Source organism: Salvelinus sp. IW2-2015, linkage group LG6.2 (genome assembly GCF_002910315.2).
Source record: "Salvelinus sp. IW2-2015 linkage group LG6.2, ASM291031v2, whole genome shotgun sequence".
Lineage (NCBI taxonomy): Eukaryota > Metazoa > Chordata > Actinopteri > Salmoniformes > Salmonidae > Salvelinus > Salvelinus sp. IW2-2015.
The window spans coordinates 662,904-681,519 of NC_036846.1; positions in this window are offsets into that span (position 1 = coordinate 662,904).

Here is an 18,616-nt window from a genome sequence, read left to right on the forward strand (position 1 = left end):
ACTCAATACCATAACTCAGATTACCAATCTGAGAGGTAAAGTCGTTAAACTATTCAATCATTTCGCTGTGTATTTCAGATGGGATCAAGGGAGAATGCACCAGAGGCCACCAAGATAGACCTCGTTCTGCTACTCCATGTACTTACGTAAAACCTCGTTTCTCTCTCGCTCTTTCTCTAACTCGTCCTCTTTAACTCTCTCTCTCTCTCTTTCATTTTCTCTTGTCTGTGTCCCTATGTAACTCTCCCCCTCTCTCTCTCTTCCTCTCTTCGCGTTCTCTCTTTATTTCCGTCTCTCTAAGAAAGAGCTAAACAAACCATGCAGAGGCACAATGGCACAGATGCCAGGCGATGGTCCAATACCTTTCCTCTCATCCGAGACCACTGCAGAATACACACAGCCCACAGACAGGCATTATGCTGTGTGTGTATATGTGTGTGTGCCTGCATCTCTTTCTGTCCCTGTGCTTGTGCGAATGCATGTGTTTGTGTGCTACTGTGCATTGCTGTGTGTGTGCGCGGACAGCAGAGCTAGGACGGTGGGTATTTTTAATTATCGGAGATGTGGTGTGGTGATAGGGCCCACGGCTGTGTGACCCTGTGACAATGACGCAGAGAATAGCCCCAGGGAGGAGATTCTGTCTGTGGACAACAGAGCTGCTGCCGGGAGGATACGCAACACATAACCACCACACATGGATCATAAACAGAGCCTAGCTAATGTACGCTAGCTTAGAAGGCTGCTAGCAGGAGCACACTCACCAGGCTTAGACCCACACAGAGGCTGCTTGCAAGTAACTTCAGTCAGGCAGTTCCATTCGATTCAGAGCTCTCCTAATAGAGCATTTTGCTCTGTAAATAGCCTACACCGCATCCCTTTAAATATCTATTTCGGGAGTGCATTACTTGTCACACAGTGCTCCAGTTAGATTCAGCAGAAAGGGAGCTTCAAACCCTGAGCTCAGGCGGATAGCTCCCTCTCTGCAGCCCATTCCCAAGCTGCGCGGTAGTGTCTGTCTGACATCACACACAGGGATAATCTGACAGGGATGTCTCGGCGCTCCCGGCCCAGCCGGCCGGAAATCTCACCTCATGTTCCAGACACTGCTGAGAAAATCGATTATTTCACTCCATTTTAACAACTCCCATCTTTCCCCATCCGCCTGTCTGTGTCTGTCTGCCTTCCTGCCCGTCTGTCTGCCTGTCTACCCGTCCGCCTGTCTACCCGTCCGTCCGCCTGCCTACCTGTTCATCTGTCTACCCAGCCATCGGTCTGTCTGTCCGTCTGTCCACCTGTCTACCCGTCCAGCTATCTACCGACCCGTCTGTCTGTCTGTCTGTCTGTCTGTCTACCCATGCATCTGTCCGTCTGTCTGTCTACCTGTTTATCTATCCAACTCCTCCGGGATTCACCTCTGAAAAACAGCCTGTAATTTCTCTGGAGGATTGAGTCATGCAATTGACATCTAACTCCCACCGATCCTGAAGCACTGGCTCACCAGGGAATACTGAGAGTTGTCTGGGAATAGAGTGAGAAGTGAGAGAACTTGGAGTGGGAATTGACTGGAAATGGGTTTAGTTTGATTGCCTAGGCTCTGAAGTGGCTGGTGTTGAATGATAAATTATCTCACTTTAAAAGATGAGTGTGTGTATGTGGGCGGGGGTTGCCCCGTTCAGTGTGTATGTGTGTGCGTGTTAGTGTGTATGCCTCTGTTAGCGCATCCTCATCCGTGCGTCAGTACACTGTAAGTACTGAAGGTAGGCTACAGTTGTGCCGGGCATCTTAACTAATGATGTCATAATCAGGGGACACCGCTGCTAATCTTCCCGCCTCACTGTGAGCAAACAGAATTTCATTTCAATTAAACATTTCAATGCTTTATTTATTGGCCTGGAGCAGCGCTTCACTTCCTCCTTCCCGACTCCACCTTCCCCGGCTCTCTTTTAATCGCCCTCCTCCCTCCCATTCCTCCCCTCTTCCCAGGGGGTACACCTCAGAAACAGGCACTGTGCCCAATTGATGAGCGCACGATCGCACACACAAACTAAAAAATTAAAAACGTCAAATATACCGGGTAGAGTGAGGTGAGAGGTATGTTTCTGTTCTCTTCCCTCTCTGCCTCAAGGACATTCTCATCCACTCTCCAGACCCTGAGATCTAAAATATGTGTGAGGTGAAGAAGAAAGAGAGAGAGAGAGGAGAGAGAACCTGAGACGACGGGAAGGTACCGCACGGCGGAATGAGAGAGGAGAGACGGGGAAAGATAGGAGAAGAGAAGGAGGTATGGAGAGAATATAAGTGCCTGCCTGCTTTCCTGTTAATGGGTCCCGTACAGTTGTTTGTTTACCAGTACAGGCAACCTTAGGACCGACAGGCATGATGTCCTATTCACACACACACACACACACACACGCACACGCACACGTACTTCTCCTCAGATGTGGCCATACACACACACACACACACTGGATACTTGATATTCGTTGTACAAGGGGACAGTGGGAGTTTTAACAAGCTCATATGAATATTAACCTAGCTAATCCAACATACCCAGCACGCATCCAATATACATGGTGAGAGTGTTACAGCAACCTCCCTTGCCCGTCCCTTCACAACATGTCCATCCCACATTCAATATAGATGGTGACAAGTACACAAACTAGCCTGCCCTAAACACACACACACACACACACACACACACACACACACACACACACACACACACACACCACACACACACACACACACACAACACACACACACACACACACACACACACAGGAATGCTGAACCAGTGCCAACTCACGCAGCTCCAGTCAGCCTGTGTAATGCTGATTGATTCTGGAAGTTATGTACATTAGGCAGCTCCAGCATTAGGCCAGCCCCTAACAGAGGTAGCCCAGATGTAAGTAGGTTCCATAGGGACACAGCAGGCCCTGGAGCGACTCAGTGAGTGGGTGAGATGGATGCAGAGGCACAACTACAGGCATTAACAATAGCTACAATATAAAAGTCAACCTTGACACCGCAGCTGGGCAACCTGCCCAAAACATGCCTACACACTTAGGCTGAGAGTTTGAGAAGGATTTGTGTAATGTCTTAGGTCGCTGGAGAGTTGACAGACACTCTTTTGGTAAGGATGCTCTTGATGTTGTCAAGTGGGCTGGACCAAATTCACAGGTTGGCGTTTATTGTCATGCCCTGGATGAAGCTCCGCAGAGTGGTCACTAGCTGGCACAGCCACAAAGTCATACAATTTCATTTTAAACCCAACTCCAACCGTAACCCAATTGCTAATCATAATGCCTAACCATAACCATAAATTAGCATCAAAAAACAAATGTTTTGTTTTCATGAATTTTTACGATATACTGTAGACAATTTTGACTTTGCAACTGTCCTATCTAGCGGAAAGCGCTTAGTTCTGCCTCAGGGCAAGATTCATGAGAATAAACTTCAGCCTGCAACAGATTCCTGCATGCCCTTTGTTTAACCCAGGACCAAGCTTGAGGATGGAGCACTGTGTGTACTAAACCATCAGAGCAGGGTCTGGTCTCTGTTTCACCTCCTTCCTCTTTAACCTGTTTAATATGCACATCCTTTCTCTCTCCTCTCTCCGTTCTTCCCCTCTCTCCCCCCAGCCTCTCGCTCTGTTCTTTCCTCCTGACAGAATGAGTGTCCACGCCCGCCACATTTCTTACGCTAATTAAAGACTGGAGGGCAGACAGACGGAGAGATGCTGCGTCTCTCTCTCTCCCTCCTTCTCTCTCTCTCTCCCTCCCAACCCTCCTTCTCTCTCTCTCTCCCTCCTTCTCTCTCACAGCCATCGCTAAAGCAGAAGAGAATTGTAATCTTGTCTAGATGTGTTTGCTGCACGAGACAATGTATGTAACAAGCTTATGTCATACCAGACAGGATCAGGACACTCAAGAGGATTGCTAACCGTGTGCTGCATGAGTGTGTGTACAGTCATGAGTTCCGTGTGTGTGTCCTTGAGCAGAACTCACAGAGAAGATAAGAGACTACCAGCCTCAGCATTCTCTCTCCTTTTCCTCATCTCTCTCTATGTTGGATTAGCTAGGTTAATATTCATATGAGCTTGTTAAAACTCCCACTGTCCCCTTGTACAACGAATACCAAGTATCCAGTGTGTGCATGTGAAAACAGGGACATCATGCCTGTCGGTACTGGTAAACAAACAACTGTGCGAAGCAGGCCTCTCTCTCTCTCTCTCTCTCTCTCTCTCTCTCTCTCTCTCTCTCTCTCTCTCTCTCTCTCTCTCTCTCTCTCTTCTCCTCTCTCTCTTCTCTCCTCTCTCTCCTCTCTCTCTCTCTCTCTCTCTTTCTCTCTCTCCTTCTCTCTCTCTCCTCTCTCATTAACACATAATAGGATTAACACTTAAAGCCAGTGAGAATCTTTCCACTACAATGAGTCAGAAGGAGTGTTCATGGACGTAAACAGTATAGTTAACTCTAAACCCCTCCCTGTCTTTCCTGTCTTTGCTTTAATAGCTAGAAAGAAAGAGAGAGAGAGAAGCCAATCTAATTTAGGAGAACTAGTGTGTTGAATATCTACTGCAGTATTCAATCCTGCAGAGCACCATGGGTAAAACCAGACACACAGCATGAATGCAAACCTGTGGTTCTGTTTGAAGTGGAAATACATGACCTAAGTGATTGGATTTCAAGGTAAACTACTCTTCACATACACATGCACACACACTCATACACACACACACACAGAGCTAGCATATATGAAGAAAGCCATAATAAGAAGTACAAATACGTTTTATAGCCCTAATAATAACGTACAAATACGTTTTATTATCACATACACCAGATAGGTGCAGTGAAATGTGTTGTTCTACAGGATCAGCCATAGTAGTACAGTGCTCCTGGAGCAAGTCAGGAACATCAACAGATTTCCCATTGGGCCCACTGGGTTTTCACCTCGTCAACTCAGGTATTCAAGCCAACGGTCTAACCGCTAGGTTACCTGCTGCCCTAGGTACTCAAGCCAGAGACCGTTCGGTTACTGGCCCAACGCTCTAACCGCTAGGTTACCTGCTGCCCTAGGTATTCAAGCCAGAGACCATTCGGTTACTGGCCCAACGTTCTAACCGCTAGGTTACCTGCTGCCCTAGGTATTCAAACCAGAGACCATTCGGTTACTGGCCAAACGTTCTAACCGCTAGGTTACCTGCTGCCCTAGGTATTCAAGTGAGAGACCTTTCGGTTACTGGCCCAATGGTATTAAGGTGTGTTAGTAAATTTTTCCTCCGTTTTTTTTGTAATTTGAGAAGTGTGTGAATGAGAGAATGTGAGTGTGTGTGCGTGAGTGCGTGTTGGAGCGTTAAGCCCCTCTAGGAGAGCCCATGCCAGACAGACTAGGTCTAATTATCCTAAAGCCTCTTTGTCAGGTCTGTGTGGGACAGGGACTGGGCCGGCTCTAATACAATCTATTCACCATGACACAGACACCACATACCTCTCCTTCCTACACTCTATCCATCCTCTACCTTGCATCTCATCTCTCCTCCCTCCACATTCTACCCCTCTCCTCCCTCTATGCGGCTTTCTTCCACTCTCCGTTCTACTCTCTACCCTTCATTCCATCCCAAACTCGCCTTCTGTCTCCTCAGCTTCTCTCCCTGGCCATCCTTGAAAAATATCCTTCAATCGATCCACCAACTGAACTGTATGGCTCCGAGCCGCACATCCAAAACACCCTTCCCTTCCTCTCAGTCACTTGTATGGTTCTGCTGCTACTGAAAAAAAACGTGATGGCTTCACACTTGTCAATATCTCACTTGCTCTCTCTCGCTCCCCCCTCCCTGCAAACACTCCTCCCCCCTCCTCCTCATTGGTGCAAGAGGCGAGGCTTTTTGAAAAACATGAAAAGGAAGAGAGCACGGCATCCAAATGAGACATCGCTGCCAGAGACTTATTCAAATTGAAACGCACCGGCATGTGAATTACAAGAGAGGAGAGGAGCATCAGGTCAGAGAGAGAGGAGAGAGGAGAGAGAGAGAGAGAGAGAGAGAGAGAGTAAGAGAGAGCGAGAGAGAGAAACGACCCACTGGTTGCCCTTTAGGTTACAGAGGGCTGGTAGTCCCATCCACCAAACTAACAGGTGTGAAATATAGAAGAGACTCAGGGGGTTTGCTAATTTGGTACAGCGCAGACGTAACCGACTCTATTAAATTTGTTAAAACAGGAACATTTTACATCTGGCAAGAAATGAATAAGGACATTATCTTATCAAAGAAAAATGTCCTTGTGTGCTAACTATGTCGCCCCCAATAGAATCCTCATACTTTAACACTCCCCATGCTTCTCCATCCTAGAGGGGGAGATCAACCATTTCCAGGCCCAGGGACGTGTACTAGTCTGTGGTGACCTACATGCCAGAACTGGACAAGAACCTGACGCTCTTAGCACACAGGGGGACAACCACCTACCTGGTGGTGACAGCATTCCCTCCCAAATATGCCCCCCTAGACACAACTATGACAAAACAACCAACAAAAACGGGTCACAACTCGTGCAGCTCTGTCACATATTGGGTCTGTACATAGTCAATGGTAGACTTCAAGGGGACTCTTATGGTAGGTACACCTACAGATCATCCCTTGGCAGTAGTACTGTAGATTACTTTATCACTGACCTCAACCCAGAGTCTCTCAGAGCGTTCACAGTCAGTCCACTGACATCCCTATCAGATCCCAGCAAAAGCACAGTCTACTTGAACAGACCAATACTTACTCATGAGGCATCGAAGCCAAAATAAACTGCATAATATTAAGAAATGCTATAGACGGAAGGAAAGTAGTGTAGAAACCTACCAAAAAAACTATTTAGCAAAAACAAATTCAATCCCTTTTAGCCAACTTCCTGGACAAAACTTTTCACGGTATAGTTGACCTCTCAGCTCCCAGATCAGATCAAAGCCTAAGGAAATTAACAAAAATAACAAATGGTTTGATGAAGAATGCAAAAACCTAAGAAAGAAATTGAGAAACTTATCCAACCAAAAACATAGACATATATTCTATGGATTCTTCAATTACATTAAGCTGACTTCTGATGTCCCCAACCAGGATCATCAAGGACAGCAACCACCCGAGCCACTGCTTGTTCACCCCGCTATCATCCAGAAGGCGAGGTCAGTACAGGTGCATCAAAGCTGGGACCAAGAGACTGAAAAACAGCTTCTATCTCAAGGCCATCAGACTGTTAAACAGCCATCACTAACAGAAAAGGGCTGCTGCCAAAATACAGACTCAAATCTCTGGCCACTTAAATAAATGGACTTAATAAACTTCTTTGGGATAGGGGGCAGTATTTTCACGTCCGGATGAAAAGCGTGCCCAAAGTAAACTGCCTGTTACTCAGGCCCAGAAGCTAGGATATGCGTATGCACGGTATTATTGGATAGAAAACACTCTGAAGTTTCTAAAACTGTTCAAATAATGTCTGCGAGTATAACAGAACTGATTTGGCAGGCGAAACCCCAAGCACAATCCATCCAGGGAATTCTTTTTTGAGGTCATTGTGTTATCATATGCTTTTCTATGGGAAACCTGATTTATTAGGGCCCAGATTGCAGTTCCTATGGCTTCCACTAGATGTCAACAGTCTTTAGAAATTGTTCGATGTTTTTCTTTTGAGAAATGAAGAAGTAGTCCTATTCATTCCATGTGTCACTCAGAAGGTCTCTAGTATTTTGGTGCATGTGAACAAGAGCACACTCCGTGTTGTTTTTCTTCGGTATTGGAAACTGTTTATCCCGTCTTAAATTTGATCGATTATTTACATTTTAGGGTACCTGAGGTTGGATTAAAAACGTTGTTTGAAATGTTTGGACCAAGTTTACAGGTAACTTATTAGATATTTTGTAGTCATGTTGGGCGAGTTGGAACCGGTGTATTTCTGAATCAAACGCGCCAAATAAATGGACATTTTGGGGATATTAAGAAGGAATTTATCGAACAAAACAACCATTCATTGTGTCAATGAGATATTTGAGATTGAAAAAAAATGAAGATCTTCAAAGGTAAGGCATTTATTATATCTTTATTTCTGACTTTTGTGTCGCACCTGTCTGGTTGAAAAATGATTTTCATGTTTTGTATGCGGGGCGCTGTCCTCAGATAATCGCATGGTGTGCTTTCGCCGTAAAGCCTTTTGGAAATCTGACACAGCGGCTGGATTAACAAGAAGTTAAGCTTTATTTTGATGTATTTGATGTATTACACTTGTATTTTCGTGAATGTTGAATATTTATACTTCTGTAGTTTGAATTTGGAGCTCTGCAATTTCACCGGATGTTGTCGAATCTATCCCGCTAACGGGATTGGCGCTTTAATAAAGGTATCACTAGTCACTTTAACTCCTTATGGCTGCAGGGGCAGTATTGAGTAGCTTGGATGAAAGGTGCACATAGGTGCCCAGAGTAAACGGCCTGCTCCTCAGTCATAGTTGCTAATATATGTGTCAGGTTTTGGCCAGGACTATTCAGGTTTTGGTCACTAGATGCCCCCATTGCGCCTTTTTGAACCTTTTGTTTTTTCTCGCCTTATCCCGGCAGACCTCCCCCTCCGCCCCGTGTCATCGGAGGCCAGTCGGCTTATACCGTCCATCGGATACTGGATTCCCGCCGGGTGCAGCGGTCCTGGCAGTATCTGGTGGACTGGGAAGGCTATGGTCCCGAGGAGCGCTCCTGGGTTCCTGCCAAAGACATACTGGACCCTGACCTCATTCGTCAATTCAGGGCCCTCCACCCTGAGAAGGCTGGTAGGAACGTCAGGAGCCGTTCCTAGGGGGGGGATTCTGTCAGGTTTTGGCCAGGACTATTCAGGTTTTGGTCACTAGATGCCCCCATTGCGCCTTTTTGAACCTTTTGTTTTTTCCCTTGTTCTATTGTTTGCACCTGTGCCTTATTTCCTTGTAGGTATTTAAACCCTTAGTGTTCCTCAGTTCTTTGCTCTGTGTTTGTATGTTAGCACCCAGTACCAGCCATGCTGTGAACATATATTTCTCTAGTTGGATTTTCCTGAGGTACTCTGGTTTTGTTCTTGTTTATTTTTGATTAGTCATTTGAGGTTAGTTTTTTTCCCTGCTGTTCTTACCACTTTGTGGATTTTCATTGTATTTTGGAGGATATTCATTTTTTCTCTCTTGGCTTTACTTTTGACGTTGTGGATTTATATTTTTTGCCTGAAGATCTTTTACCTTGATTAAACCACTGTCTCTAGTACTGCTGTGTCTGCCTCATCTTCTGGGTTCTGCCGACTATTAGTGACTGTTTCTCACACCGGGTCCTGACAATATGCATATTATTAGTATTGGATAGACAACACTCTGAAGTTTCTAAAACTCTTTGAATTATGTCTGTGAGTATAACAGAACTCATATGGCAGGCAAACACCTGAGAAGTTCCACTTCCTGTTTGGATTTTTTCTGAGGCTGGTATATTTTCAAACAAGCTCCCATTGAAATTACAGCGAGATATGGATGAGTTTTCACTTCCTACGGCTTCCACTAGATGTCAACAGTCAATAGAACTTTGTCTGATGACTCTAATGTGAAGGGGGGCCGAAGGAGACAGGAATGAATCACCACTGCCATGAGGTGACCATGCATTGAACACGCGCGTTCACGTGAGAGGCAGCTCCGTTCCATCGCTCAACTTAAGTCAATGTAATTCTCCGGTTGGAACGTTATTCAAGATGTATGTTAACAACATTCTAAAGATTGATTCAATACATCGTTTGACATGTTTCTACTGACTGTTACGGAACTTTTGGACATTTCGTCACGTTATAGTGGACACGCTTTGTGACTTTGGAATTGTTTACCAAACGCGCTAACCAAAGTAGCTAATTGGACATAAATAACGGACATTATCAAACAAATCAAGCATTTATTGTGGACCTGGGATTCCTAGGACTGCATTCTGATGAAGTTATTCAAAGGTAAGGAAACATTTATCATGTATTTTCTGGTTTCTGTTGACTCCAACATGGCGGCTAATTTTACTATTGTTCTGAGCTCCGTCTCAGATTATTGCATGGTTTGCTTTTTCCGTAAAGTTTTTTTGAAATCTGACACAGCGGTTGCATTAAGGAGAGGTATATCTATAATTCCATGTGTATAACTTGTATTATCATCTACATTTATGATGAGTATTTCTGTTGAAACGATGTGGCTATGCAAWATCACTGGATGTTTTTGGAACTAGTGAATGTAACGCGTCWATGTAAACTCAGAGTTTTTTATATAAATATGAACTTTATCAAACAAAACATGCATGTATTGTGTAACATGAAGTCCTATGAGTGTCATCTGATGAAGATCATCAAAGGTTAGTGATTAATTTTAGCTATATTTCTGCTTTTTGTGACTGCTATCTTTCGCTGGAAAAATGGCTGTGCTTATTGTGGTTTGGTGTGACCTAACATAATGGTTTGTATTGCTTTCGCTGAAAAGCATATTTGAAATCGGACACTTTGGTGGGATTAACAACAAGATTACCTTTAAAATGGTATAAGACACATGTATGTCTGAGGAATTTTAATTATGAGATTTCTGTTTTTTTAATTTGGCGCCCTGCACTTTCACTGGCTGTTGTCATATCATCCCGTGAGCGTGAATGCAGCCATAAGAAGTTAAATAACGCCACTTTAACAATGTTTACATATCCTACATTACTCATCTCATATCTACAGTTGAAGTCGGAAGTTTACATACACTTAGGTTTGAGTCATTAAAACTAGTTTTTCAACCACTCCACAGACATCTACTTTGTGCATGACACAAGTCATTTTTCCAACAATTGTTTACAGACAGATTATTTCACTTATAATTCACTGTAGCACAATTCCAGTGTGTCAGAAGTTTACATACACTAAGTTGACTATGCCTTTAAACAGCTTGGAAAATTCCAGAAAATAATGTCATGGAAGCTTCTGATAATAATGTTTAGAAGCTTCTGATAGGCTAATTGACATAACTTGAGTTAATTGTAGGTGTACCTGTGGATGTATTTCAAGGCCTACCTTCAAACTGACCTCTTTGCTTGAGATCATGGGAAAATCCAAATAAATCAGCCTCCACAATTCTGGTTCATCCTTGGGAGCAATTTCCAAATGCCTGAAGGTACCACGTTCATCTGTACAAACAATAGTATGCAAGTATAAACACCATGGGACCACGCAGATGTCATACCGCTCAGGAAGGAGACGCGTTCTGTCTCCTAGAGATGAACGTACTTTGGTTCGAGAAGTGCAAATCAATCCCAGAACAACAGCAAAGGACCTTGTGAAGATGCTGGAGGAAACAGGTACAAAAGTATCTATATCCACAGCAAAACGAGTCCTATATCAACATAACCTGAAAGGCGCTCAGCAAAGAAGAAGCCACTGCTCCAAAACCGGCTTGCAAGCCCAAGAACACCATCCCAACCGTGAACCGTGGCAGCATCATGTTTTGGGGGTGCTTTGCTGCAGGAGGGTCTGGTGCACTTCACAAAATAGATGCCATCATGAGGCAGGACAATTCTGTGGATTTATTGAAGCAACATCTCAAGACATCAGTCAGGAAGTTAAAGCTTGGTCGCAAATAGGTCTTCCAAATGGACAATGACCCCAAGCATACTTCCAAAGTTGTGGCAAAATGTCTTAAGGACAACAAAGTCAAGGTATTGGAGTGGCCATCACAAAGCCCTGCCCTCAATCCTATAGAAAACTTGTGGCCAGAACTGAAAAAGCGTGTGCGAGCAAGGAGGCCTACAAACCTGACTCAATTACACCAGCTCTGTCAGGAGGAATGGGCCAAAATTCACACAACTTATTGTGGGAAGCTAGTGGAAGGCTACCCAAAACGTTTGACCCAAGTTAAACAATTTAAAGGCAATGCTACCAAATACTAATTGAGTGTATGTAAACTTCTGACCCACTGGGAATGTGACGAAATAAATAAAAGCTGAAATAAATCATTCTCTCTACTATAATTCTGACATTTCACATTCTTAAAATAAAGTGGTGATCCTAACTGACCTAAGATAGGGATTAAATATCAGGAATTGTGAAAAACTGAGTTTAAATGTATTTGGCTAAGGTGTATGTAAACTTCCGACTTCAACTGTATATAACAAAGAACAAACAGCAAAAACATATACATGATCAAATATAAATCTTAGAATCAACTATTAAAGATTAATTGATTCTAAGATCTCCAATTACATTGAATGAGCTACAGAACAAAATACAAACTATCCAACCCAAAAAGGCCGACCACAAATTCCAATGGGCTTTACTTAAACTCCTTAACATCATCCTCAGCTCTGGCATCTTCCCCAATATTTGGAACCAAGGACTGATCACCCTAATCCACAAAAGTAGAGACAAATTTGACCCCAATAACTACCGTAGGATATGTCTCAATAGCAACCTTTGTTATTTGTGTGTATAAGGAAAATCCTCTCTTATATCATTAGCAGCAGACTCGTACATTTCCTCCGTGAAAACAATGTACTGAGCAAATGTCAAATTGGCTTTTTACCAAATTACCATATGACAGACCACGTATTCACACACCCTAACTGACAAACAAACAAACCAAAACAAAGGCTAAGTTTTCTCATGCTTTGTTGATTTCAAAAAAGCTTTTGATTCAATTTGGCATGACGATCTGCTATACAAATTGATGGAAAGTAGTGTACACAAACAACAAGTGTGCCATTAAAATTGGCAAAAAACACACATTTCTTTCCACAGGGCAGTGGGGTGAGACAGGGATGCAGCTTGAGCCCCACACTCTTCAACATATATATCAACAAATTGGTTAGGGCACTAGAACAGTCTGCAGCACCAGGCCACACCATACTATAATCTGAAGTCAAAAGTCTACTATTTGCTGATGATCTTGTGCTTCTGTTCCCAACCAAGCAGGGCCTACAGCAGCACCTAGATCTTCTGCACAGATTCAATCAGTAAAACAAAAATAGTGTTCCAAAAAAGATCCAGTTGCCAGAACCACAAACACAAATCCATCTAGATACTGTTGCCCTAGAGCACACAAAAAAAGGATACATACCTCGGCCTAAACATCAGTACCACAGGTAACTTCCTGTGAAAGATCTGAGACACAAGGAAAATAGGCCATTCTACGCCATCAAAAGGAACATAAAATTCGACATCCCAATTAGGATCTGGCTAAAAATACTTGAATCAATTATAGAACCCATTGCCCCTGTGAGGTCTGGGGTACTCTACCAACCAATAATTCACAAAATGGGACAGACACCAAATTGCGACTGCATGCAAAATTCAGCAAAAACATCCTCTGTGTACAACGTAAATCACCAAATAATGCATGCAGAGCAGAATTAGTCCAATACACGCTAATTATCCAAATCCAGAAAAGAGTCATTAAATTCTACAATCACCTAAAAGGAAGCGATTCCCAAACCTTCCATATCAAAGCCATCTCCTATAGAGAGATTAAACTAGAAAACAGTCCATTAAACAAGCTGGTCCTTGGGCTCTGTTCACAAACACAAACAGACTCCACAGAGCTCCAGGACAACAACAGCAACACAATTAGACCCAACCAAATCATGAGAAAACAAAGAGATAATTACTTGACAAGAATTTGGAAAGAACTTAACCAAAAAAAGGGCAACCAGTAAATACAACCCATATTTATGTTTATTTATTTTCCCTTTTGTACTTTAACTATTTGCACAGTGTTACAATACTGTATATAGCCATAAAATTACATTTGAAATGTCTCTATTCCTTTGAAACTTTTGTGAGTGTAATGTTTACTGTTAATTTTTTATTGTATATTTCACTTTTGTTTATCATCTATTTCACTTGCTTTGGCAATGTAAATATATATTTCCCATGCCAATAAAGCCCTTTGAATTGAATTGAGAGAGAGACAGAGAGAGATGGCATGGAACGATTTAAAATCAGGCACCTCCCATAGTGGCGATATTAAAATTTCCCGTGGCAATGCGAGAAAAGAGATTTAGCGATATGATGCAGCTTAGAGGTGGATGGAGATGCAGGGGGAAGGAAGAGAGGAGAGGCGGATAGACAGAGATGGAGTCAGTAAGAGACAGGGACAGTGTGTCAGTGACAGAAATGATAAGCAGACAGAGACACTGAGATGGATAGAGAGTGAAGTTTATAACATTACAAAATGGTTGGTTGTATGGAAGTGACTCAGGGAGATTGGAGGAGTAGTTGAGGGTGTGAGTGAGAGATAGACGGACAACAGTTAAGTGACAAGCGGGCGATGAGCAAGACAGTGGTTGCCGCTAAGAGAGAGGAAGAGATGAGAGAGAGAGAGAGAGAGAGAGAGAGAGAGAGAGAGAGAGAGAGAGAGAGAGAGAGAGAGAGAGAGAGAGAGAGAGAAGAGAGAGAGAGAAGGAGAGAGAGAGAGAGAGCAGAGAGAGAGAGAGAGAGAGAGAAGAGAGAGAGAAGGGGAGAAGAGAGAGAGAGAGAAGAGAGGAGGAGGAGAGAGAGAGAGAGAAGAGAGAGACAGAGCAGAGAGAGAGAGAGAGAGAGAGAGAGAGAGTGAGAGAAGAGAGGAGAGAGAGAGAGAGAGAGAGAGAGAGGAGAGAGAGAGATGAGGAGAGAGAGAGAGAGAGAGAGAGAAGAGAGAGAGAAAGAGAGAAGAAGGGGAAAGAGAGAGAGAGAGAGATGTGGGGAAGAGAGAGAGAGAGAGGGAAAGAGAGAGAGAGAGAGATGGGGAAAGAGAGAGAGAGAGAGAGTGATACCAACATCTCTTTACCGTGGCAGCCATCATTCTAACCCCCTGAATCTGCTGTCATAGTGACACTCCTCCAGCCAGCCAGTCAGCCATCAATCAGGTCACTTTCACTCTACATTTACCCCATAACCATATCATAGCCTGGGCCTTTACTGCAGCAGACAGGCCTGTCAGATTCCGGTTACCTATATCTAAACCCAGGGATGCCACAGGCTCCCGCAGGCTCTTAGAGGTAGACGTATGAATAATAGATATCCCTGCATCACCCTCCATTAGCCTCACAGTGCCAGCCTACTGCGCTATTTGTTTGTTTTCCTATCTAGTTATTTATCTATGATGTTCAAGTAGAGAGAGGTGAGGTGGCGGAAGTGATGGTTGGTTAAGGCAGCTGGGGGCGGGGTCTATCATTGGCATGGTAACGCAACTGTGTGTGTGTATGTGTAATCAAAACGACAGAAGTGTCTTTAAAGGGCAGTTCCCTCCCTTTTCAACCTCATATTCATTATCTCCAGCACCAAATGCAGGGCCGGATTAATTCAGGGGCTAGCAAAAATAAATAAATAAATTTTTAAGGAAATATATACAGTATATATTATATATGTAGTATATATTCAGTCTTTTTTTACTGCAACCAGAGTGTAAAACAGCCTGCTGCTGCTCTAGGTGGAGGAGAGGAGGTAGGGGAACCACATTGGTAACTGGGTGCCCTGTCTTGATTTGGTAACTGATTAATGAAAATAAACAAATAACTGCATAATATTTAAATGCGACTGGTCAATTGTGTGAGTCAGGGGCCCAAGCCCGTAGGGGGCCCAAGAGGTAAAAAATTACATTATTCTTTTGTATTATAATTTGTTTTTAATCCAACAACAGGAGCCCGCTCTCTCTGTTCAAAATACGCCACAGAGGATCAATAGTTTCTAAAAAATACCTGTGGATTAAGTTATATTCACATCACTGCGAATGATGATGTCATAGGGTAGAACCTTTTAATTTACAAAACATAGAAATGCACCATTTTCATATGTAGACAATGGTATAGTGCTGGAGATAATTCAAATGTAGGTTGAAAAGTGGTGGAATTGCTCTTTAAGGTGGGAGTTCTGTGGTAGTAAACTAATTGAATGTCTGTCAAAATAGCAAGATAGATCATTTATATGGCTAAGAAGAGAAATGTGATAGAGCTGAAGGTAGTTGATAGAGATTGACCATATACACTACATGGCCAAAAGTATGTGGACATTCCCTCAAATTAGTGGATTCAGCTATTTCAGCCACACCCGTTGCTGACAGGTGTATATAATCGAGCACACAGCCACGCAATCTCCATAGACAAACATTGGCAGTAGGATGGCCCGTACTGAAGAGCTCAGTGACTTTCAACGTGGCACCGTCATAGGATGCCACCTTTCGTCAAATTTCTGCCCTGCTAGAAAAATCGTCTGTCCTTGGTTGCAACACTCACTACCGAGTTCCAAACATCAGTCCATACAGAAATGGTTTGTCGAGATCGGTGTGGAAGAACTTGACTGGCCTGCACAGAGCCCATCGAACACCTTTGGGATGAATTGGAACACCAACTGCTAGCCAGGCCTAATCACCCAACATCAGTGTCCGACCTCACTAATGCTCTTGTGGCTGAATGGAAGCAAATCAACGCAGCAATGTTCCGACATCTAGTGGAAAGCCTTCCCAGAAGAGTGGAGGCTGTTATAGCAGCAAAGGGGGGACCAACTCCATATTAATGCCTATGATTTTGGAATGAGATGTTTGACGAGCAGGTGTCCACATACTTTTGGCTATTGTAGTTGGCAATTCGGACCAGTTTTTGCTGTTGTTGGCATGGTTACAGGGTTGTGTTTGTTGTTGGCATAGTAACAGAGCTTTCTTCTCTGCCTATTTGTCTCTCTCTAGGGTGGAATAGAAGAGTGCTAATTTACAACTTTTCATCCTTCTCTCTTTTTAAGGCAGCAGATGTTCATTCTTCCGTTCCTCCAGCGCGAGGCAGGATACGTCTCTATACAGCCTACAGTATGAGCTGTTAATGTCCCATCTGCTTTTTCTGTGTGAGGGAGTAAGTGTGTGTGTGTTTGTGTGTGTGTGTACTTTGGATGAGTGCTTTGGCTAAGTATGCATGGATACCAATAGTGTTGGTATTTATATTCATTATCGCTATTCAGACAGGCTTCTGTTGAGGACCAAATAAACACAGAGGGAGAACTATCAATAGCATTGGTCTGCTTATTCTCGCCACATCTTGCTGTTTCTTTCCCTTTTCTCTCTCAAACCCATCTCTCCCTTTTCTCTCTCTGCCTTCCTGTCTTTCGCTCTCTTTCCTGCCTCCCTGTCTCTCCCTCGGTTTCCTCCCTGACTGCAAGAGCGCGATGCAGCGATGGCCCTGAGTCTTAATAGTTGTTCATTGTCGCCCGCTGAACGTTAAAAAAACAACAGAAAACCTCCACAGCTTATGGGAGTGGATGTGTCCATTGGTCATTCCGCTCCACGTCTCCAAATCGCCCAGTTTTCTCAATGTGTATTTTTTTTTGGAACCAGCACAGCAAGCTGGTTAATGAATTTGCTGTGTGAGGGGGAATTTGGCCTGGCAAGAACAAATAAAATAGGAGTAATGGAATACATACATATGCATATGCATGATGAGCACAGAGAAGGCGCAAATGAAAGCTTCACAGAGAGATCAACGTGTGCACTCTTCTGGGGTACGGCGAGAGGGAGAGTGGAAGAGAGAGGGAGCAAGAGAAATGGGAGAGGGAGAGAGAGAAGTAGAGATTGTGTTCAGACCGAGGTAGAGAAAGCGTCGGAGGCGTTTACAGAGGACATGGATACGGACACAAAACAAGGTTTTCTTTCCAGGAAGTGGAGAGAGATAGGGGACCAGCAGCCTCGGGGTCTGTCTACTACGCATGCTCACTGGCCTCTCGCTTACACTCTCTCATACCACAGAGAGGAGTAGAGATTTGATACCATGCTTCAACACCACCACAACAACCACATACTTCTGATGTTGAGAACTTATTGATGTGTAGGCCTATAGTTTTTAGTCTTCCATACTTGAGGAATGGGGAAAACTCTGAGGACTTTAGAACTATGCCATAGCGGCAGGTGGAGCGTGAAGCCAATCAGTGACAGGAACAAGGGATGAGAAGCGAGGTGGGGAGACGACAGAGAGATAAACACCTCCTCCTTCACTAGTCTACCTTCACTCCCTCCATCATTCACACACACCTCCGCTCCTCACCTACCCTCGCGCCATAGTTTTTTAAACCTCTGCTATATTTTCCCACGCTCCTTTGCTTCCTACACCTCCACTGACTCTTGCTCGCTTTACCTACACTAACTTTCCCCCCCAACCCTCATCTCTGAGGTACAGTAAGCCCAAATGTCCTCTGTCCTTCCTCTGCTTCCCTTCCTCTTCCCTCCCTCCTCACCTCTACTTTACCTCCCTCTCTCCTAATCTCCTCTTTCACAGTTCTCCTATTCCTCGCCTCCCGTCTCTCTAATCGGGGCGTCCACACACGGCCTGTCAAAACAGGCTGAGGCTACGACTTCTCAGGGGGGGGGGGTGATCAGAGAGAGTGAATGTCAGTGGGAAGGAAAGTTCAAAGCTAGCCTGTGGGAAGGAGCCGTCACTCCTGAGTGTGTATGTGTGTGAGAGAGAGAGAGAGAGAGAGAGAGAGAGAGAGAGAGAGAGAGAGAGAGAGAGAGAGAGAGTATGTGTGTGGGTGCGTGCGTGCATGCCTGCATGAGCGTGTGCATGGTGTGTGTGGTGTGTGCATGCTTGCCTGCACCTACGTGTGTGTGTGTGCTCGTGTATA